The sequence below is a fragment of the Schistocerca americana genome, chromosome 1 (assembly GCF_021461395.2).
Source record: "Schistocerca americana isolate TAMUIC-IGC-003095 chromosome 1, iqSchAmer2.1, whole genome shotgun sequence".
Lineage (NCBI taxonomy): Eukaryota > Metazoa > Arthropoda > Insecta > Orthoptera > Acrididae > Schistocerca > Schistocerca americana.
In genome coordinates this window covers 1,033,694,236-1,033,718,481 of record NC_060119.1, presented here as the reverse complement: position 1 = coordinate 1,033,718,481, position 24,246 = coordinate 1,033,694,236, and positions in this window count along the sequence as shown.

Genomic DNA, 24,246 nt, shown 5'->3' with positions numbered 1-24,246 from the left:
CACAATAAATTAGAAGTCGTTCGACGGAAGGCACTGTACATGAAGGGTGGCACCCGTTGAACAGACGAAGACATTCAGGTGGAGACACGAACGTAGTAGAACACTGATGAAAACACTGTACACAAACGTAGAGACACTGACGCACGGAAACACTGGCAACGATCATCGGCGGAGCACTCACACTGACGAAGGGGGTCTGCCTCCAGGTCAAAGGGAGAGGTATGAGGGCGGGAGGGAGGGGGAGGGGGGTGGAGCCTTTCCCACTACAAAATAAATGGTTTTTAAAGCAGAATTTTACGTGCCCATTCGATAAAGCGGTCCAAGATTTATGTAGTTCGATATTTGGTTTATCGATATGTATTAACAGGAACAGTAAGGCACGAAGAATAAAGAGCAATCCAGCAGCGACTCAGTAGCGCTGCATGCTTGGTGGTAGCAGTCAGCGAGGTGCTGTCACTGCTGCAGCACTGAATATCTTCGTGTTTTATTGTCGCTGTTTATACATACCGATAAAACGATTATCCCACTAGATTAAGCTGGGACCGCTCTACCAAATGGGCACATAAAATTAAGCCTTAAAAATCATTTAGTTTGTAACGGGAAGTAAGCCGATGCTCTCCGTCGATATTGGGCGTCGCATCAAAGACGCGATGAGCGCTTTTTGTTTGGGCTGACTCTAGTTGCACAATGCAAAAACGAAATTGCAGATATCTGCCGAAACACAAGAGAAAATGCGCCTGAGGACATATAGGAGAGACATATTGTATATTTAAATGGTGAATCATTTACACACGATTCTAAATCTATAAAAAGATGAATCTTACGAATGGTATTTACATAAAATTAAAATGTTGATTTTCTTCGTTTTCAGTTTAAAACAAATAACTCTAAGCAAAAATATAAAGAAGTAAAAGATATTTAACAGATGGCGCAGACAGGTGAAGATCGTGATATGAAGTACTTCACCCTCACTAAAAGTTGAAGTATTTATGCAAAGGGGAAAAATATTCACAGAGGGAAAAGTTCTGTACTGTTGTAGGGTGTGGGTATAAGCATATCGGTTGGAGATATGGAAATGCCGTGAGACTAGGGCCTACCGTCAGTTAGACCGTTCGCCTGGTGCAAGTCTTTCGTGTTGACGCCACTTCGGCGACTTGTGTGTCGATGGGGATGAAATGAAGGTGATAAGGACAACACAACACCCAGTCCCTGAGCGGAGAAAATCTCCGACTCAGCCGGGAATCGAACCCGGGCCATTAGGTATGATATGCCGTCGCGCTGACCACTCAGCTACCAGGGCCGGACAATTGGAAAGATGGCAAGGTAGTAAAAGATTTGGACGTGGGCAGGACCGTAATGTAAAGACGAAAGACATAGGGAAAGATGGAGTGGGAAGTAGGATCCATGAGCCCCGATGTGAGGTGAGATAGATTTGGAAGAATTATAGTTGATAGCAGGGATCGACGTTTCGGTGGCAAGGAAACGGAGTTGGTTGGTTGTTTTGGGGAAGGAGACCAGACAGCGTGGTCATCGGTCTCATTGGATTAGGGAAGGATGGCGAAGGAAGTCGGCCGTGTCCTTTCAGAGAAACCATCCCGGCATTTGCCTGGAGTGATTTAGGGAAATCACGGAAACGGAGTGTTTGTAGGTGTAGGGATGGTGGGATGTGCCGAATAAGGGACAGCAGCGTACCAAGATTGGAAATTAAAGACGAAACAATATAATTTTGGAGTCGAATGATGCTGATGTTTGGTTTGTGTGGCGTTTAACTGCGCGGTCCTCAGCGCCCGTACAAAGTCCCAATTTTTTACACATTCCAAGTGCTACACAGTGCAGTCTAAGCACTATCACGAATGATGATAAAAAGATGAGGACAACACAAGCATCCAGTTCCCAGGCAGAGAAAATCCTCAACCCGGCCGAGAATCGAAGCCAGCACTAGACCACGAGCTGCGGACAAGTCGAGCGATCGGGTTAAAATATGACTTACGTAGATATACAATGTGATTAAAGAGACGTGGTAATATGATGAGATAGTAAAGGATCCTTGTGGGGCAAGTTAAATGGGTGCGGAGAGCAAGGAAGAGTGCGTAGCGTTCAAGTTTCTGGAGGGAGTGTTAGAACGTGGGTGAAGCGGATATCAATGACACATTTACAAAGGAGAGGACAGGTTGGATCAAGATTTTGTTTTGGGAAGGATCATGTCCGTCCCCAGACATCTAACATTTAGGTTCGACATTTGATGTAGGTTTTTTCGGTTAAAGAACTCGTACTGTTGTTGGAGAGCGCCGTTTGTTTGTTTACGAAAAAATCTGGGTGGAGAAACCTGTTTCGCACCGTGCGTCTCCTCAGTAGTAGCTGCATCGTGTAGGCTGCTCTGTCAGGGACTGTCGCACAGCTCGGCCGCGTGGCGCTGATGTCACCGCGGCGGCTGCGGCGGCCGTGATCTTGCGACAGCAAACAGGGTCGTGTTTGCTCTCTGGTTGCCGGGCCCTGGCTGTGCTGTGTTGACGCTGCTCGCTGCTGGACACTCGGGACTCTGCTACAGGCTGCGCCGGAACTCTGGCCATGGCTGCTGTCCAAGCTTTCTGGGCCTTCCTCAGGAGGGAAATGCTTTCTTCTAGCAATGAGTACGTTTTGTAAGCCGTTGTTCGTACTGGTAGCAGGCAGTAAGTCTCACTGTGTAGTTTCCTCAAATTCCACTTACTCCTTTTTATTCGTATTTCCCCCTCTTACTGTATACGTATTTGTGTAGATTTGATACTTTTATTCCCTGTGCGACCTATTTTAGTACGCTCAAACTTATTGCTGTTATATTCCCAGCAGTTTTCAAATTTCTAAGAGCGTGTATTCATGCCACTTAAAGAGTTGATAAAGACAAGGAATATGTTTACAAATATTTTTACAAATGACATTCTCACTACCATCTCCTTAGATATTTATATACGTGGTTCCAAGAGTATTTTTTGTCATGTAAGCGGAAAAGTAGTTATTGTTCCACTCTACAAAATACTTAATAGATGCAGCCACCTCGTCGTCCGATAAATACTTCATTATATTGAGTCAAATTAAGTAATGCGAAGAAATTATTTGAGTAAAACAGGAGCTCTAAGTTGTTTGACTCCCACTTGAATATTTTAGCCATTCTGAATACGGCTGCATCGCATATGCAACTTTGTTTTGCCCTGATTATTTACGTTTTACACTCGACTGTGAATAACTTAAGTTCGGACTTACTAGAGAGAATTTGTTCTTGATACGCCGTTCCATAAATTCAGATAAATTGTATCTAACGCAGACATAAAAATGAAATGTTTAAAGACAGGGAAATATTAGAGGCTGTAAGAAATAAGACTATTTCGGTTACACGATAAATCGAATAAGTTTCAAGGGTGTCAACGCAAATACCTGTGGATTACAATTATGAACTACTTAAATTGGAACGATCACATAGATAATGTTGTGGGGAAGGTGAACCAAAGACGGCGTTTTATTGGCAGAACACTTAAGGCTCCTACACTCTCACCAGTTTGCCCCCTCCTGTGAGGTATTAATCTTAAGTTCAAGGAGTTTGTTCTATGGGATCCCACTCAGTTTTACACAGAAACAAAAACGGGATTTGCCTTGTGTTTGAGTTAAGGCTTAAAAAAAAGCCAAGACAAAACTGTGTGCAAAGTAGCTAATTCAAAGAAAGAAAATCACCTACGCTGTTACTGAAGTGGCTGTAAGCTTATGGTTTTCATAATTGTCTAAAAATAGATGAATCTGGCATTTCGGAGCAGCTGAACCTCAAACCATTCGTAAAAAAGAATCAAAAGAGGCTACAAGCTGCGAGGAGAGTCTGTTAGCAACATTACGATTTCTAGTCTCTGGCAGAAGGGACATCAGATTCAGCACTGTTGTATCCCCACAATTATTAGCTAAAATTATTCCTGAAACCTTCAACGTGAGTTATAGCTGACTGAGAAAATACGTCATGGTAAAGCAAAATATATAAAACCCAAGACGTTCATGTAAATGTTATTAATTTATGTATGTAGCAAAAAAGATGACCTTTAACTTTAGGAAACGCATTTCATACTCAGAGAAGACTACACATGGTAGGGGCGCACATCGCACATCATCTAATGAATACAACATACATAAGAAATGAAGCATTTAGCAAATGTTATAACTGAAAAACTGCCATACTTAGCTCTTCCTAGCAGAGGGCTGGGATATGGATTGGATTTTAACGTTTATAATAATGATGCAGGTATATTTTATGAATTAACGTCCATTGAACGTCTTTTGTTTTTTAGATTTCCGTTCAGTATCGGAAATAAAACCGGAAAACAGAAATGCATACGGTCGACTGACTTCTGTTCTCTCTTGCCGCACTAAACCATTATGGATTAATTTTTAAAAAATGTCAGGTGCTTCATTTCTTGCATATATATTGCTATGCTCTTCGCACGACGTGTTCCAGAAACATCTGCAGTACTTAAATTTACCTAGAAACCCTTTCCTTAGTTTTGTTCACCTCGCCCTGTTATGTATAGAACAGCGTTTAATTCCGCGCACAGTAACAAAAGACAAACTTTTGTCGTGCTGATGGCACGACAGCGCTAAACACGGCACAATTTGTTGGATGAAGTCTTGGAACGGGGGAGGGACGGCTGTCGTGTTGTCCTACTCGCTCGACATCCCAACAAGGATAGTTCGTCGCTCGGTCAAAACATCTAGACGCGAAAAGTTTGTCGTCCGGACTGTTTGTGCATGTGTAGGGCCCTTAAAGATAAAACAGGTCTAATAGTGCCTACCCTAAGCTTGTGCGTCCTCTCTTGGGCTACTGTTGAACAGTGTGGGATCCTTACCAGACAGGACTGACGGACATCGAAAAAGTTCGAAGGAGGGCAGTGCGTTTTTTTATCATAGCGAAACGACGGAGCGTCACGGGTGATAGGAGAGTTCGGATGACAGTCCCTAAAACAAAGGTGTTTTTGTTGCGGTGAGATCTTTTTAACGAAATATCAATTACCTTTTTCTTCTGAATGCGAAAATGTTTTGTTGCTGCCCCCTTCCACCCCCTACATAAAGAGAAATGATCAAAGTAATAAAATAACTCACACGGGAAGGTAAGTCCTATTTTTTCCCGCGCGCTAGTGGTGTGAAACGTTACAGAAATTATCTGAAAGTAGTTCGATGAACCTTCGGACAGGCATAAAGTGTGAAGTGCAAAGTAGTCATCTAAATGAAGAGTTAGGACTTTTGTTACGGAAAGTGTAGAACACAGTTCTTGTGTATTAACTGAATACACATACAGTAAACTGCTGGCCGTCACTTACGAAATTTTCACTTCTATTAACTAGATTTCGAGCCTTTCCAAGCTTATGTTGATGAGGCGTGCAGAAAATATTCATGTTAGAAGCATGATGCTGGATGCTGGACGTTGCTTCTCGCTGCAGTGTAGATTGGTGTTAGTACCCACCTCGCAGCTTGCATTTTCATTACCCAATGGAAAAAAAATTACACACACACACACACACACACACACACACACACACACACACACACACACACACACACAAAAAAAAAAAATGTCAGCATCCAGCATACGCTGTACGATCAGCACGGAACTAGTTGCTGGGAATGAGTGATAAGTAGCTCCTACACACAACAAAAGGCATGTTTCAGGGATTTAATACCTGAGTCATCAACAAACCTTTTGATTAAATTTCAGCCCTCCTCCCACGTACAAAATAAAATATTTATATGGTGCCCTCGAGTAATGTGTAGTGTTTCAACTTTGAAACGAGCTCTTTGGTTTACTCGGCACTGGGCTCTTTTACTGGTCTTACGATAGGATTCAGATGCGTGACGGAAGTGTCTAAGTTAGGAAGCAACGTTATTATGGGTGTGTGTACACTGAGGCAACTACATCATCGCTGTATGCACTTTCATCAGTTCGCCAGCCACTAATTGTTCTGTTTCCTGAATTTCTGTTCTGTGGTCTGTGTCCTGACAAATCTTGAGGCGTGATGCCACTGTTTAGCGTGGCGGTGATTGTTCCCCTTGAAAGCCACGCCGCAGGTGGATGCACTTTCGTTTTTAGTCTTCAGTCTGAGTATTGTTTGCTGCTATTCTCCATGCTAGTACTTCCTATTTTAGGCTCATCTCTGCAGGATAACTGCTGCAACCTAAATCTATTTGAAACTGCTTACAGTAGTCATGTACTGGTCTCTTGCAAGTTTTACTCCCAACAAATCCATTACCAAACTGACTATTCCTTTGTGTCCTATTAACTGATCTCATAAGAGGAGACTACGGCAAGTGCCATACAAAGTTCCCTGAATCTTCCCTCAGTGGAAGAGGGGTCAAAATGAGCGAACACGTCTGTCTGCTTGGCGGTACACACAGGAAACTACGGTCAAAGTTTTGAGTTACTTTGTGTGTCTCCCAGCGAGTAATTAGCTCAACCGAAGCGGTGACACAGTGGATGGCGTTGTTACTAACTGTATATCTGGTTAATGACGTAAAAAAGAACAAATCAGTGAGAATTTGAAATTGTTTCTGGTGAAGTTCCTGTTTCCACTTTTCGGGAAAGTGATCAGTTGGGTGTGGTTTGCCGTGGAGTTGCCAACGCGTGAGAACTTTAGCAATGTTAACGACGTTTCTTTCCCGAGTGTGATTCATGCGAACAATTGTCACTGTGACAAACCTGCCTCAGCACGATGCTTGTGGTGTTCGGTATTTCTGTTTCGAATGTTTCTACGTTCAGTGACATCCAAGAATAATAAGCATAAGAATAACGTATAATAGAGAATAGATATAAGAATGAACCATAATACGAGAATTTAAAAAGATTGTGATGTCTGAAAATACCATACATGTCATAAATGACACTTATTATGAAACAGTTGTAATTTTATAATTAATATGACGCCACTGTATCCCCTAACTTGCCAATAAAACATTCGTGTAGTAACCTATTACGACACGCCTGTAGAAATAGGGGGAAAAATAAAAAAATATTACGTAAAAGCAGTAATCGCGTTTCGAACGCGGGGCGCAAAAGTCGGCGGCCGCGACGCTATCCACTGTGGCACCATTTCGGCTGAGATGATCGTGCACTAAAAGGCATGTACAGTACGTTGAAAACTGTGTCGGTAGTTTTCTCAGAAACGGTCGAGTATCTACTGATAAGCTGACACGTGTTCACTTATTTTGACTCATCTTCCACTGAGCGAAGTTTCTGGGAAATCAGGTTATGGCCCTTGCCAAGTTCTCTTCTTTGGTCAAGTTGTGCCTTAGTTTCACCAAAATGCGATTACATGCCTCTTCCTTAGATATCCAGTCTACCCGTCCAATCTTCAGCATTCTTCTGTTGCACCACATTGCAATAGATTCTTGTGTGGACTGTTTACTTTCCACGTTTCACTTCCGTGCAAGGCTACGATCAGGACAACTTCAGAAGAGACTTGCTAACAGTTTTATGTTAATACCACTTTTTCAGTCACATTTTTTGTTAGTGTCTGTTTTCATATCGTTTCTACTTCTGCTATCTTCAGTTATATTCCTCCCTAAACAGAAAATCTCATCTACTTTGTGTCCCATTTCCTAATCAGCGTCGCCTGACGTAGACTACATTCCATTACTCTCGTCTTACCTTTGTTGATAATCTTATAACCTCTCTTCAAGACTTCATCTATTTCAGTCAACTCTTTTTCCCAGCGCTTTGCAGTCTGAATTGCGACATCGTCAGCAAACGTCAGTTTTTATTTTTTCTCCAAATGGCTCAAATGGCTCTGAGGCCTATGGGACTTAACATCTAAGATCATCAGCCCCCTAGAACTTAGAACTACTTCAACCTTATTAACCTAAGGACATCACACACATCCATGCCCGAGGCAGGATTCAAACCTGCTACCGTAGCGGTCGCGCGGTTCGACTGAAGCGCCTAGAAACGCTCGGCCACACCGGCCGGCATTTCTTCTCCCTGAACCGAACGAGGTGGCGCAGTGGTCAGCACACTGGACTCGCATTCGGGAGGACGACGGTTCAATCCCGTCTCCGGTCATCCTGATTTAGGTTTTCCGTGATTTCCCTAAATCGCTTCAGGCAAATGCCGGGATGGTTCATTTGAAAGGGCACGGCCGATTTCCTTCCCCATCCTTCCCTTACCCGAGCTTGCGCTCCGTCTCTAATGACCTCGTTGTCGACGGGACGTTAAACAATAATCTCCTCCTCCTCCTCTTCTCCCTGAGATTAATTTCCGTTTACAAATTTCTCCTTTGCTTTCTTTACTGCTTGTTCAATGTGCAGATTGGAAAACTTCGGGCAAAGGGTGTTCGTCTTTGAAAACATTGTGCGCATTTTAATTCGTCTTCCACTTTTTGTTCTCTGCATGCCGAGGTTTTGCAGTCTGATGGCGAATGTCGTGGCAGAAGTCGAGGAGGGATGCACCTGACTGTTTAACGTGGCGGCACGGTGTTTAATTGTTCCCTTGCCTGCGACGGCCTTGACGAGCGCAGTTAGGTGGCGCTTAACCAAGTTTTACGGCCTCAAAACGGCGGCTCGGCACAGCACAACCGCCGCCTCCGTCTCCTCTGGTTGATGTAGCCGCCTTTACTGTCCTCTCTGTTTGCAAGAACAGCACAGCGTATACCGAACTACGCAGAGATATTATTTCTTAGACATATCACGAATAGTCAGAGTATCTAGAGTTCATCTGGGCTTGTAAAATGACTGGATCATAATGCCCTGGTCCACTATGAGCATGAACGAGTGCGCGCTACAGGTAGACTTGAAACTTACTGGCAGGTTGAAAGTTCCATAATTTCAGAGGAACGGTTGGCTTCTTCAAAAATCGAACTTCTTCCACAAACTTGTCAAGACTAACGAGATCTTCGAATCCATATAATGGAAAACAAAGAGAAAACTACCTTCCCTTTCGAAAATTCAATGGTGTAGTACACTAAAATATGGTGCTCAAATTAGGGAACATTTCTATCAACACCGGTATGTTAAGTCTGTTGTGATACAGATGGTACCTTTGATCTCACTGCATAGCTTAAGATCGTCGCTTTCAATGTATGCGACAATTGATGTCATTCGTCATACTGCCTGTGTTGTACATTACAGTATCAGATGACACGTCAGAAGGAAGTGAGTACCGGTGTCCAAGTGTTGTCTAGTGAGGTACACAGACGGCAATTCTCATTTGTGGACATTGTATTCAACCAATCATACGCAGTGCAAGTTGCAAGGGCAGGTTCTTTGATCCAAGGAGAAGGGACAAGAGTTCCTGCAGATGCCAGTGTCTGTCCGTCTGCCATCCATTGGTTGTGGACACGATACAGGGGACAGTTCAGTAGACAAGGCGAGTTGGATAAGGTCGCTGATGCATTGCAACCCCAGGTAAACACGGACAGCTGGCCATATCTGCGTTGCGGCATCGTTCGGCTACCGCCAGACCACGACAGGACGATATCGGAGGGACCACTGGAGCCACTGTATCCGATCAGACGGTAAGGAACAGGTTTCGAGAAAGGACCATACGGCCCAGAGTATCCCGCATGACACACCTCGCAGCCCGCCTTCAGTTATGCCGTTCCCATGTCAACTGTAAACTTCGTCTCTCGGGTAACGGGTTAATCGCAGACGAGCCTAGATTTGTTCTAACGCAGGGTGATGGTTGTGTCCGTGTGTGGAGACGCCGTGGTTCGCGGTACGTGCCAGATGTTGTTTAGGAAATCGACAGATTCGGGCAAGGTTCTGTGGTGTGGGAAAGCATCCATGTTAACAGCTGTACAGATCTTGCCATTGTCCATGCTCGTCTTACCGCCAGGTAGTACATCAGACAGATGCTGTTGGACCATGTGGTGGACGCCCTGAACTCCTTCTCATAGACGGTAATGCCAGGTCCCATGTGGTGAAATAACGGCATGGCCAGCGATGAGTCCCGACCTAAACCCCATCGAGCATGTGCCAGATATGATTGACAGACGTGTCCATGGTCGTTCTATACAACCAGTTTCTTCAAGAAATTTCAATGACTCTCATTGAAGAATGGAAACGGATACCAAAGGGTGATCTCTGTAGATACATAGGTGTTACGTGGTGGTAAACGCTCACGGAAGGCTGCACGTTACTGAAGCTCTTAGTCCAGCGAAAAGTTTCCACGATGACGGGATGAACGATTGTCTACATTTTGTTTTCGACACATTTCGAATATTTCAGTTGTGATGTAAATGAAATGTTGTTTCGTTGTGAACTTAATTTGTGATAAATGAAGGTATAAATTGGCAACATTCCCAGTCCTCAGTTATTGCTCATTGGAGTATGGCAGACACCCGAATTTGTTCCCCTTGTTCTTTTAAACAGTGTGTTTGTGTTGTACTAACTTTCATTAAATTGATCTATTGTCTGAAACAATCCGTTCCATCATCCTTTAGAAAGTAACGTGGTTTTGTTGCTGAATTATTGTCAAGCTATCGAAACAGTACGTCCATTGCGCACTACATTAGATTTCTTGAAAAATAATAGCACCACGTGGCATGAAGTAAACGAAAGGCTAGTCGTTGGTGTTTGATTTCAGTATAAATATACTAATGTATTAACATGCGTGTCAGATGGTCTACAGTGAAAATCGCAAATGTATGAAGGGGACGGCGTTATAAATTGTTTGTTGAAATTTGTTCCGCGACTAGTTTTAAACGCCTAAATGGATTTGCAGTTAATGGAAGATTGTTTTTTCCTCTCTGGGAGTTGTAACTATTCAGAGTAAACACAGCCGACACCAAGGCCAACAACGACGTAGGTTTGTTAAACACTGGCACACCTGTAGCGCTGCAGGTATTGTAGATTAATTAGGTAGATAGTTGCATGTACATTATACAAACAACTTAGAGAACCACTGACAATTAACTAGCAACCAAGATACACGAACAACAGAGTAATAGTTGAATATAAATGCCTGTAGTGGTGAAATAATAGTAAGAGTAGAATTAACATACTTGTACTGTTAGCAAGTAAGCTGCAGTGATTGTAATATTAGGACCCACTAATGTAGCTTGGTAGTGGGTTGATAAGCATCTTTGTAGTCAATTTTGAAACAGTCGATTAAATTGTGCTTGTGTATTGGGACAACTGCGGGTTGGCCGGTTCACTCTTCTTCAGTAATTAGTAATTTGGAGACAGAACACGGACGATGGAAAACAATTTATGATCGGAAGATAAATTTCAAATCTTTCCTTAAGAAAGTAAGCTGGTTTACATTCTCATTTTTTTCTACAGACAAGGATACCTAATTTTCAAGGTCCGTTAGTTAAACTTTACACTACTTTCTTGCCTCGTTCGCAACGGTGCATTAATAGTGCAATATTTAAAAATCTCTCAAGGCTACACCCTCGACTCATGGTATTCACGAGAGTATGTACAGCTCGAAGTACTAAAGAGTGTCAACTCAGTACGTGTTCATTGGGCAGGCTTTCAGGTTCCCTGTACGGAGCAGGGTATGGGAAATGGTTAGTTCATTTCTCACCTTCATCGACGTCGTAGTAGGGTAGTGCTAGCTTGAACAACGAAAGAGAAGAAAATCGGCTGTTCTCAGTTCAAAGAAACATCCCGACATTGGCCTGATTTAGGAAAACCAGAAGAAACGTAAATCTGGCTGGCTGGACGAGGAATATTAATCCAGTTTTTTAAGCATGGTGCTGTCTCATGAAATCAGATTGAACATTACCGTCTGATGTAAATTCTATTTTCGTAGCTATGTCTTGTGCTGCGGTAGCCTCTCCTTACTGAAGCAGCAGATGTTCTGCAGCCCGCAGTGGGGACACTAAATTCTCAAAAGCACTTTCTTCATTTCAGTACGTTTCAGTTGGAATACTATAAAGGGATTTTCTGCAGTATCACCAATATTTTCAGTACTATTGCAGTGATATTTAATTCCCGTTGTTCATCCTTTCTTTGTCCTTTAAGCCCCTACAGCAAGCGAGGTCGACGGTATTTCCGTCCCTGGCTCACGTAAATCAATTTGTACCGCCCCTAGCAGCGTGTACTATCTCTAATGAAAGTTAACTTTCCCAAAACCAAATATGGATTACAAATTAGATCTATTCTAAAATTACCATGGCCGTCTCTCAGTTAATAAAGCGGGGTGGCCGAGCGGTTCTAGGCGCTACAGTCTGGAACCGCGCGACCGCTACGGTCGCAGGTTCGAATCCTGCCTCGGGCATGGATGTGTGTGATGTCCTTAGGTTAGTTAGGTTTAAGTAGTTCCAAGTTCTAGGGGACTGATAACCTCAGAAGTTAAGTCCCATAGTGCTCAGAGCCATTTGAACCATTTAGTTAATAAAGTTGCATGGAAAAATATGGTAAATCGCGATTCAGACTTAGAATATTAAAGCATTCTGTGTAATGTTTCATGATGGTATAGATACAGTATCTTTAAGCCCTCCAGTCTACATCCCTGCAGATGGGGTACCCTTGATCAGCCTTCCCATTGCTGCACATCTGGATTCTACTGTGTCTTCTACAGAAGCCTGAGACTTAAAGGATATAACACCTACTTTATTGCTCAGAACATGCAGGAACTAGTAGTATTGCCACTGCGCAAATCACTCTCCGTCAATGGTTGCTCACTCTTGAACAAGTGCGCCGTAGGGTAGACTCTGTAATTATTGCAGTCTCGGGTGGCTCTATATCTGATCCATGGCTCCATCTGGAATCTAGCACAGTTTAAGATGTCTTATCAGCAGCAGGCTAATTTTCAATTAAAGGCCATCTTAAATTTTCCATGTTATAGTTACAGCTATTTGAAGGTTGTATAGGGTGTTGAATAATTCTTGTTACACACTTCTAGAGGTTGTACAATATATAGTGTAATTCCGTAATGATATATGATGGAAAAGTATAAATGTATCAATTCGAGGTAAGGGTCCGTGTACCGGAAACGAACGAGTCGAAAGTTGAAAGCGAAAACCGTTCTGACGCTTTTGACAGTGGACTGTTGTTGCTGAGAGTGTAGCGTAGGAAACTTTCAGTGGCGGTAGTCGGACCAGAATAAGGAAAAATTACCTGTAAACATACTCTAAAATACATACCTGAAGAGCTATGAGCACTTCATCTTCGCTACTGTGAAACACATCTCTCTTTAGCAACTGCTTATTGCTCTTAAGGTATGCATTTTAGAGCCCGTATTTACCAGACATTTTTTCTTGTTTTGGTTCATACTACCACCTTCAGAACAGTTTTCGCTTATAGTTTTCGACGCGTTCGTTTCCCGTACAGGGACCCTTACCTCGAATCGATAAATTTATCCTCCATCATAGAAAGTTTGTAACATAACGAAATGCACATACGCTTACACGCGCTGACGCCTATACTTTTCACGCTCTGTAGCATCGGTGGATGACGTTTTCGGACATGGGTTCTATATAAAACGCGATCTATTACTTCTCTGCAACCTCTAGAAGTGTATAACATGAACTGTGAAACACCATTATAAAAGTGTTATTCGTAAAATTTTAATTGTAGCCTCAGGTACACGTCTGCATTCCTGGTACACAATGAAATCCCCGTCCCAGAGCACTGTAGCACGCGGTTACACTAGCCAGAACAGAATGGCACAGCACGTAATGTGGACATTGGCTTCGCCATTTTGTTCTGGCTACTGTAGCGGCGTGTTCAGGTACAGTGCACAAGTATTTCAATGCATACCAGGACTGCATACACGCACCTCCAAAAAAACGAATAATTACACATTTTCAGAAGTGATAACTAAAACTTCACGAGCGCCTCTCGCAGTACAAACCTCACGAATATGATGAGTGCATAAATACTGAAGTCATTTTGTTGACAAAAGAACGCTAGTAACTCAATTGATCTAAATTTTCCAGTACACTGTAGACTTAAAATTTTTCAACCCTCTTTAAAGTATTATGGGTGATATCTTGATGTATTTTTGCGGTATGCACTGATAATACGAGCAGCTAATTCGTAGTTTCTCCTCAATAGGGCATCTCAAATGCTATATGAATTGTGATCGCGTTGCCTTTGTGAATTACTGTGATTGCTGACACTTTAACCTATGATGGCTTCATTAAGAAATTTTTCTTTGTCAGGGTGTGGAGAAAACCTGCTCTGGCTTCAGAGTTGTTTCGATTTTTCTGAAGTCTTCCAACGCCTCTTCGTCATTGCGTCTATACTCTTACAAAAAAACTTTCTTCTTCCATTCTGTTCCTAAGATATTCCGTTACTTCCATTTTTCTGTTTTGGTACCACTTTTAGTAACATTTAATTCTGTTTATATCTCACACACGATCCCACCTAGAGCAGCTGATCGCATTTTCAAATCTCTCTGTAAATGGGCCCCCATCACTCTCCCATGTCAGAATCGTATTAGCGAGTTGCATTTTGTCTGAATATTACGGATTGACGAAATTCATCACTGTATTTCATAGCCGGCATAAAATTGTTCTGCCCACTGCCCAGACGAGCCCTGTTGACTGGATCTTCACCATAAGCCCTGAATTGCATCACTCTCCCAAAGTTTGTTGGGAACACAAAGTACACCCGAACCCTAATCTGGAAAGCTGATATTTCACCTCAGTGAAGACTACTTCCATTACAAATACCCCAAAAGAAATTTTATGCCTACATATCCAGCATGTTTCCATAATACAAATCTGAGTTTTAGACCTATCATCTTGTAAAATATGCCAACGTTTTGGTCACTGTTAAAACTGGCTAGGGTATGTAATAAGATTAGTTCAACGCAACTTTAATCTTCAGCACCCTATCCCTACGGTTTCTTAAAAGAAGCTCGACTGAAATTTTTCATAGGTTGGACGTCGTGTTAGAGACTAAGGGAGCTAATGTACTTAAATGAATCTAAGATGGAATTTTATCGGTCCACATGTTGTACTTGAGAGCTAGTTCTAGTTAACTGTTTTGGATAAGTGCGTGCATCGAAACTATCGGTACAGGCTAGGGATACGGTAATAAGGAATTGGTGACTGTCTTATAAAATTTATTGAGTATTTTCGCCTCGGATAACACGAGTGGCAGTATTACCATTTTAGATCTATTTATGCGAAGGGGACATAGTAAAAACTAGGTAACTAAATTACAGATGAAATTCACTTCGGTAAGCAATCATACGCAGTTAAATACATGAGACTGTAACTCGACTGACGAGGCCTACAGAGGGGTTAGCAGTGTAAACGTATCTGCAATCTGATTGCTGAAACTGAAGGCTATTGCTACCTAAGTAATATAAAGTTTGGATAATTCTTAAATCGCATAAAGATTGAGAATATTCACAATTTAAGCACGATCGTGGGAGAAAGTGCTGTCAAATTGGAAAACTATGAAAAGATTATTTAACTACTGGTGAAGATGAACTAGAATTGCACTAGGAGCTGGGTATGACTCCCACATGTAGATGCGATCTGCGAATAGTAAAGTAATAGTGGGCGGTCGCAAGTGTAAACTACGCAGTCAATATAAACACTGATAAGTCAAACAGGTGATCTGATGACTTAACAATAAGCCGGGATTTAAGGCAGAACTTCGTCAGAGCTAGTATAGTATCTTCATGCGCATGCTGTAACATCCTTTTAGGGATTGCCCACATTGCCGGCTGCTGAGATACTGAACATTTCTCGGTAACAGTCTGTACTGCTGGTGCGCGCGATGCGCTGGTGAGATGCTGTGGGGCAGCCGGCCCCTGCAGACAGGCCACCCGCGACGCAGGGCCGCTGGCAGCCGTCACTCGGCACGCGCTGCCAACGCACACAACGCGGCTCGCCGCTGACAGCAGCTCACTAATTCTGTCTGCTCTCCGGGGAGGCCTGCCTCTCTCTCTCTCTCTCTCTCTCTCTCTCTCTCTCTCTCTCCCTCTCCCCCCTCCCCCTCCCCCCTCTCATCGCACAGCTCCATAAAACATATCTAGCCAATGAACTTAACGCAGATATTCTTTTGCCCGTCAATTAAGTTGTTGTTGTCTTCAGTCCTGAGACTTGGTTTGATGCAGCTCTCCATGCTGCTCTATCTTCTGCAAGCTTCATCTCCCAGTACCTACTGCAACCTACTTCCTTCTGAATCTGTTTAGTTTATTTATCTCTTGGTCTCCCTCCACGATTTTTACCCTCTGCACTGCCCTCCAGTACTAAATTGGTGATCCCTTGATGCCTCAGAATATGTCCTACCAGGTGATCCCTTCTTCTAGTCAAGTTGTACCACAAATTTCTTCTCCCCAATTCTATTCAGTACCTCCTAATTAGTTATGTGATCTACCCATCTAATCTTCAGCATCCTTTGGTAGCACCACATTTAGAAAGCTTGTATTCTCTTCTTGTCCAAACTATTTATCGTCCATGTTTCACTTCCATACATGGCTACACTCCATACAAATACTTTCAGAAAAGACTTCCTGACACTTAAATCTATACTCGATGTTAACTAATTTCTCTTCTTCAGAAACGCTTTCCTTGCCATTGCCAGTCTACATTTTATATCCTCTCTACTTCGACCATCAGTTATTTTGCTCCCCAAATAGCAAGACTCCTTTGCTACTTTGAGTGTCTCATTTCCTAATCTAATTCCCTCACCATCACCCGATTTAATTCGTCTACATTCCATTATCCTCGTTTTGCTTTTGTTGATCATCTTATATCCTCTTTTCAGGACATAGCCCATTCCGTTCAACTGCTGTTCCAGGTCCTTTGCTGTCTGGCAGAATTACAATGTCATCGGCGAACCCCAAAGTTTTAATTTCTTCTCCAAGGATTTTAATTCCTACTCCGAATTTTTCTTTTGTTTCCTTTACTGCTTGCTCAATATACAGATTGAACAACATCGGGGAGAGGCTACAACCCTGTCTCACTCCCTTGCCAACCACTGCTTCCCTTTCATGTCCCTCGACTCTTAACTGCCATCTGGTTTCTGTACAAAATTATAAATGGCCTTTCGCTCCCTGTATTTTACCCCTGCCACCTTCAGAATTTGAAAGTGTGTTCCAGTCAACATTGTCAACAGCTTTCACTAAGTCTACAAATGCTAGAAAAGTAGGTTTGCCTTTCCTTAATATATTTTCGAAGATAAGTCGCATGATCAGTATTGCCTCACGTGTTCCAACATTTCTACGGAATCCAAACTGATCTTCCCTGAGGTCAGCTTTTACCAGTTTTTCCATTCGTCTGTAAAGAATTCGTGCTAGTATTTTGCAGCCGTGGCTTATTAAACTGATAGTTCTGGTAATTTTCACATCTGTCAATATCTGCTTTCTTTGTGATTGGAATTATTACATTCTTCTTGAAGTACGTTGACTAAATCATTCATGGATCTTATGATCTGTGTGGTTCAAACTTGTAGTGACAAATATTTTCTCCAAGCACAGCTAATTCTAACAATCATAACGTACTTTCCCTAATGTTTTCACACTACAGCAGTGTGACCGCTGACTTGTAACTTCCCAGCCGATTAAACCTTTGCGCTGGACAGGGACCCGAACGTGGGACCTTTACCTTTCCTAGAAAAGTGTTCTAACATTTTCCTTTCCCTGCTGTCTGCTCGTCGTCTTTCTTCCTTGGGGTAATAGACTGATTATAAACTGCTCCGCATTTGAAGACAGCCTTCATCCCCATCCCAGATTAGCTTGCTCACTTTGTCAGGGCGCTGATGTCGAGCGGCGCTCACCTCAGATCATCATCATTACTGTGATGACGTCGCACTTTCTTTCCAGTCATAAATTTAAGATCTCATTTTTTATTGCAGAGAATAGCCAGCCTCTGGCCGAACGCGCTCAGCTATCGTGTCAGCATCGCCGAACTACCCAAGCACGACTCAGTACCTGTCCTGACAGCTTTACTTCGCCATTAGCTCTTTTCTTACCATCCAAATTTCACAGAAGCTCTCCAGCGTAACTTGCTGTTTAAATTTGCCAGAAAGTTTCATGACGTATTTTACAAACTTGATGCGAACGAACGAGGCCACCTTCCGAGGGAATAAAACTGGAATTCAATCCCTTACTTCGCATTTGTTAGAGAACTTTGTCGCGCTACTGCCAGAACTCGTACTCTTCGAATTAATGTCTTTCCGGTTTGAGCTCAATCGATATATACACCGCAGCATTGCGTATACAACTTTAGATATTAAGTACATGTTTATGAATAACATTCATCCGATTCCATTCTTTCAAAAGACTTGTCAGTTTACACGGGTCTCTCATTTTGATAAAACTTTGGGGTGCTTTTTACAATTACATTTAGGATCAAAGTTTCCATGTTCGTTTTGAGGTTCTCAGTGACCTCTACACATCGTAAAATCAGGCGGTCTTAGAAGTAAATGATGGAATGGGTGATCAGTACGTTCTTGACGGCTGACTGACCATTAATGCATAAATGACCTAATGCGTAACGTCGGTAGTTCCATGAAGCTGTTGGCGGATGCTGTATACAGACAAGTCTTATCGCTGAAAAAGCCAGGAAGACCCGCAGAGGATCGAGGTTGGTGTGGGGAGTTAGCCATCATAACAGATGTTAGGTTTTGCGCGTAAATAGCCGGTTAAATACCGTTGTATTATTACACGATTGCCGAACAATCATGGGAAGCAGTCATATACATTAAATATCCGGTGGAATGCGTACGAAAAGATGAAGTGGTACGACTACTTGACCGTAGGTATGCAGATACCACACACAGATTAATTTGGAAGAATTCTCAGGAAGTGCAGCCTTTCTACGGAGGAGGTGGCTTAAGAGACAATCATTAGGCTGACAGTTGCTCCCCAGTCTGTCATTCGTATCACAGAGGATTGATAAAGGGAACAGAGTATCCAAACAGGAGCAGAGCCTTTAGTTTCGCAATGGGATATTCAGACCACTTCACCACGGAATTTAATGAATCTTAGATATGATGTAGGTCGACCTGTCCTGGCTGGTGGCTTCTTATGCGACGCTCCTTAATTTCTGAAAAAATTGATGCTGCAGTTTTATGCATAGCTCCTATGCCCGTAACGACAGTCAAGTTTCTAACAGTGGGACTCGCATTGTAATTTCCCCCAATGCAGATGAAACGATGTCGCTATTTGTATTACTCGAACAGCCCAGAGTAACTTTCTGCGTTCTGTTTCTTAAATAACTAAAAAGGCATGCACTGAACTAAGTATTCCGTAAAAACCTTGCTTTTTCTAAAAGAATTTTATGGCCGATAAGTTAGTTTTGTGACCCGGGTTCAGAGCACGCAGTTGTTGGCAGCGGGTTGCGGGCGTCGCAGATGGCGGGTATCGATCTGTGGGGTGCGCGCCTCCGCCGCTTTGCAGACGAGAGCAGGAAGAGGTGAACTGCGGCCCCCGGGGGTAGGCGGGCGGCCTCGGCATCGGCCACGGCCAGCCGCAGGGTCGGGTCAGACCGGCCGGGCTCGCGGCTGACCTGACCTTGCCCGCATCGATCCCCAGCCTGCCCTGTCCTATCCCATCCGGCACTGTTCTAGCGTATCGGCCTGCGCTCGTTAAAGCTGGACCTGCCCACGGGAGGAGTTTGTAACACCATTCACACACTGATGGGTAAAAACATTAAGACCACTGCCCACTGCGAAACAGAACGCCGTCCTGTGGCGTTGCTGTCACGTGACACGGAGCAGACACAAGAGGGGGTCAGTGTTGAGACGGCAGGCTCCACCAACTGGAAAAAGCCACTCACTTTTACAAATCTGACAAATGATATAGGCCAAAGCAATGAACTAAAATTTGTATTTAAGTTACTTCTCATTTTTCCGTCTCAGCTGCACATTTTCAAATTTTATTACATGTTTCGATCACCCTGGATCATCCTCAGATCTAAGTAACTGCGTACGTAGAAATCAATACTCTGAACAAGTGATTCTATGTAGATAAGATGGATTGCTGACGCAGCTTCTTGGATCTGCAGATGATCCAGAGTAATCGAAATATATAATCAAACTAAAAAATGTTCAACTGAGACTGAAAAATACATGAAAAGTATAATTATCTAAAACGAGGTTGCTGGAATGTAGTCGAATTGAGTGATGCTGAGGGAATTATATTAGGAAATGGCACTTAAAGTAGTAAAGGAGTTTTGCTATTTGGGGATCAAAATAACTGATGGTCGAAGTAGAGAGGATATAAAATGTAGACTGGCAATGGCAAGGAAAGCGTTTATGAAGAGAAATTTAACATCGAGTATAGATTTGTGTCGGGAAGTAGTTTCTGAAAGTATTTGTATGGAGTGTAACCATGTACGGAAGTGAAACGTGGACGATAAATAGCTTAGACAAGAAGAGAATAGAAGCTTTCGAAATGTGGTGCTACAGAAGAATGCTGAAGATCAGATGGGTAGATCACATAACTAATGAGGTATTGAATAGAATTGGGGAGAAGAGGAGTTTGTGGCACAACTTGACTAGAAGAAGGGATCGGTTGGTAGGACATATTCTGATGCATCAAGGGATCACCAATTTAGTATTGGAAGGCAGCGTGGAGGGTAAAAATCGTAGAGGGAGCCCAAGAGATGAAGACACTAACCAGATTCAGAAGGATGTAGGTTGCGGTAAGTACTAAGAGATGAAGCAGCTTGCACAGGATAGAGTAGCATGGACAGCTGCATCAAACCAGTGTCTGGACTGAAAACAACAATTATCTAAATAGTTGCTGAATCTCTCAAGATGATTTTCCATAGTAAAATTTGTACCGGCACGACAGATACCACAGCTGTATGGATTACCCTAGAACGTCTCCCTCACAGATATAAGTTCCAACACACGCCTCATCCCATTGCTATTCTCCTTCTAAACTCGCAGCAGTATTGCCGAGGCTCTCCGTGCAGCTGTGGCGCCTGTAATGCCAGCATGGCGAAATGGATAAGGCATCTGTCCCGTAAGTAGGAGACCTGGTTTCGAATCTCAGTGATACAAATTTTAATTCATTACTTCGACCTACATCACTATTACAATTAAAGATGAGACTCAATACGTCTCAGGGATACCAACTATATATGATTAATAAATCTGACAAAGGGCATATTGCCGCGCGGGATAAGCCGAGCGGTCTAGGGCGCTGCAGTCATAGACTGTGCGGCTGGTCCCGGCGGAGGTTCGAGTCCTCCCTCAGGCATGAGTGCGTGTGTTTCAACTTAGGATAACTCAGGTTAAGTAGTGTGTAAGCTTAGGGACTGATGACCTTAGCAGTTAAGTCCCATAAGATTTCACACACCAAGGGCATATTCTTACGTCCCATAGCTTGGGAACGAGCATCTCGGAAAAGCCGAAGTTGGTAGACTGTTCGCTTACGTCTATGGAATGTGGTTGAAGGACAGTGAAATTATAACTGACGCATCGTCACAGAACGTGGATTTCGGAGGCTTGGCTGCTCGTTAAAGTAGGATAGGTGGCGCCCCGTGGCATATCTGAAGACAGCTTACAGTGCTTGCTTGCACTGGCACAATCATTTCGGAGCACACCGTCCAGCACACATCGCTGAACAAGAGGCTCTGCAACAGACGACCCTTGCGTGTTCCCATATTGACACATTGGCATCAGTTCAGATTTAAGTGGACATAGTATCTGGATTGGAATGTGGATTAGTAGAAATGGGAGCCTTGTCTGATGCCTCACAGTTCTTGTTACACCAGGTCGATAGGTGTCTGGAAAGGGAGTCATGCAGGTGAACGCCTGCTCGAAATATCCTCTGTGTCACGGATGCAAATGTTTGGAGACAGTATTAAGTTGTGGGAGACATTAACCTTGGCTTCCATGGGGCGGCAGGCACTAATCTAAGGCGCCATGGCAGCTGGGGGCATGTTAATATTATTGCGACCACCAGCTTTTTTCATGCTTGTCTTCCGCGATGGTGACGGCATATTCCAGCAGCACAGCTGTCCGTTTCATAAGGCCAGAATGGTGTTAGTGATTTGAGACATGACAGTGAGCTCACACTGTCTCGGAAACCAGTCACCTGACGCGAAACAAATGGGCGCTATTGAGAGCCAACACCGCGACCAGATACCTCTAGCAATTGAGTGACGTGTGGGTGCATCTGGTATCACATTCCTTCGGTGACTTACCTAGGTTTGCCGGAACCATGCCACGCAGAACTGCTTCTGTGTTGCAATCTAAACATGGACCAGCGTGCTATTAAGCAATCTGCCATAATGTTTTGGCTAATATATACACACGTTGGTGCTGCCGTAGAGTGAGGCATTCCTTAGCGCTGTTTGCTGGCAAAGTTTACATCGAAAGCACCATTCAGAAGAGGAAAAACTGATTTCGCCAACAGATTTTGCTTAGTTTACCCATTAGTTATGAAACGATCCTGTAAGTCCGACCGGATATCTGATTTCCGACCGTCAGTTTTATATGAATGGTGTCTGTAAATGAGTTGTTCCGGTTTCATCAGGACGATTAAATCTTCATTACCATGATAATTTTTTTAAATCCATATGATCACCCTGAAATTCATACTTGTTTTGCGGAGGGTTTATAGAACCACTTTATTGCTCGATCGTTCCACTCTGGAATGGCATGTACGAAAAATGAACATCTTTTCGCTCGAGATCTGATTTCTCTTATTTTATTATAATTATCATTTCTCCTTATATAGGGGGAGGTAACCAAATATTTCCGCATTCGGAGGAAACAGTTGGTGTTTGAAACTTCGTGAAAAGATGTCGCCGTAACGAAAAAGCCTTTGTTTTAATCATTGCCATCCCTATTCGCATATCGTATCCGTGATAAGAGCTGCTCTTCTTTGAACTTTTTCTGTCTCCATCAGTTCTCTCTTGTAAGAGCCCCATGCCGCGTAGCAGTAATCCACAAGAAGACAGAAAGCGTAGCGTAGGCAGTCTAGTAGATTTTTGCATCTTCTGTCTGAAATCTGGTTCGTCTTCCCCGCAACATTTGCTTTATGATGCTTCCAATTTGAGTTACAATCTCTCGATATCTAGTTGAACTTACAAACTTTAAATTTATTGTATAACCGAATTCTTTTTTACTGTTTTCAAGGATCTCTCATCATGTAGGAACCTGAAGTCAGTGTAATGTAAAAGCGAAATCGATCGCAGATAAGACCTATAAACACAGCGGAAAGTTTCATCCGTACTACCCGAATACCTGCCGGCATAAAATTACGTAACCTTTTTTCTGGGTGATAGTTGAAAGACTGACCACTCCTGGCACATGACATCACACATGACTTTTTGTATTGGTTTCCTTACACAGTCGGTTCCAGAATTGATAGAAGAAATCTAGATATCTCAAATACCTGTGTCCCTCTCTCCAGTTATGCATGCGTCTGTTACTCTCGTATATTTACTTGCTTTCAAGTTGCTATTTGTGATTATTTTTCCCCCTGTGTCGTTTATAGTTAGTTGCTATAGAGTAGAACCAGAATAGGAAAATGTAAAAGTGCATCTCATGTTATATATATGGAACCACCATTTCATCCCGCTTCATAAGATCTTGCTATTTAATAGGCTACAGTGCTTTGACAGCTTGCGAAATTACCGTCATACTAACACACGGAAATATTGCTTCATCAGGAAGCTCCAGCTCCTACTGAGATAGGAAATTTGTCTCCACGCTGATGTGTGTCTAAGCACAGACCTCCTTTGAACTGCAGATAAATGAACCTGAAAGATGTTTTAGCCTAAATTGGCTAACCGTGTTTAGAGCATATGGTAATGAACTATTGCTGATAATTTAACAACAAAAACCGAAGTAAACTGTCGTGTATTAGATGAGTTGAACATAAGCGGTGCTACGTGAATTAGACAAATCAGTGAATTTGACGACGTACTCTTTTACTTGAAGTCATACCCGATGGCTCCCCACCCCAAGACACAAAGAGGAACATCGCTGTCTTTCGAAAAACATTGCAAGAGAGGATCTCTCGCCAGATCGCCGTCATACTCGGCGACAATAGTCATCCGGCATACTGCAGAACCGTAATTCATAGCTAAAGACAATGCGACGCCATTCATCGACAGTCTATGCTTGCCAGTCACGGCACCATTCCAAGCGTAGCTGTTAGTGTTTCGGTAACGGCAGCCTACGTATGAGAGAATTTCCTAGACCGGCTGAGCCTAGAGTGTGGTGGTGTAGAATGAGGCAGAATGTTCTGAGAGTCCCATTACTTGTTCTCGTATGGCTTGCACAGATGTCAACGGGTTAAGATGGGCTTTGTGCATAACACGGCGATCCTCCCAGGTAACTGTCAGACGTGTTCGACCGATTGTGCGGCGCTCA